Source organism: Falco rusticolus, chromosome 10, assembly GCF_015220075.1.
Source record: "Falco rusticolus isolate bFalRus1 chromosome 10, bFalRus1.pri, whole genome shotgun sequence".
Taxonomy (NCBI): Eukaryota; Metazoa; Chordata; class Aves; order Falconiformes; family Falconidae; genus Falco; species Falco rusticolus.
Window position 1 is genome coordinate 36399067 of NC_051196.1, and position 716 is coordinate 36399782.

Here is a 716-nt window from a genome sequence, read left to right on the forward strand (position 1 = left end):
GTCTCCACTGAAAACTTACTGGAATTCAAGCTTAAAGACAGACCGGTAAAGCTCCACGACAGTCATTTTGCTCCTAGAGACTAGGGGAAATTTTACCCTAATTACTTCTTAGTAGGATTAAGCACAAATAAATCACTATTAGCTTCTCCAAATACTGCTTACCTTGTGTGAATTTAAAACAGATACTGTATTTTCCCATCCAAAGTCCTGGCTTGATTGCTTACTTTCACACTTAGACCATAACAAAAAAAAAAAAAAATCCAAGTTTATCTGATGGATAAAGCAAATGGTCCAATTAACATCTCGATGACTATATCAAACCAGCTCTAAACACCTCACAGTTTCCCAAGCTAATTACTGCAACTTTCTATGAGACTCCAGAAGGAAAAAAACCAACTCCCCATACCAGTCTTCAGGATATTCTCACAGAAAGAAAGATCTGATGAAAGGTAGAAAACAACTTTTTCCAAGTTTTATAGATGAGCCAATAGTACCTGTGATGCTGCTTTGGCTGAGGGTGATGAAAGATCCAGTGAAGTCCTTTGAGATGCAGAGATAGTGCTAACTTCATGATGAAATGAATTATGGGAGAACCAGATGGAGAGTTGTATAATCAAACTGAGGAGCCAAGAAAAAGCTTGTACATGCTATGCCCAAAGCTGACTCTGTGGGAGCTCTATTTTACACTGCAAAAGTCACATCATCTTAGTCTACAG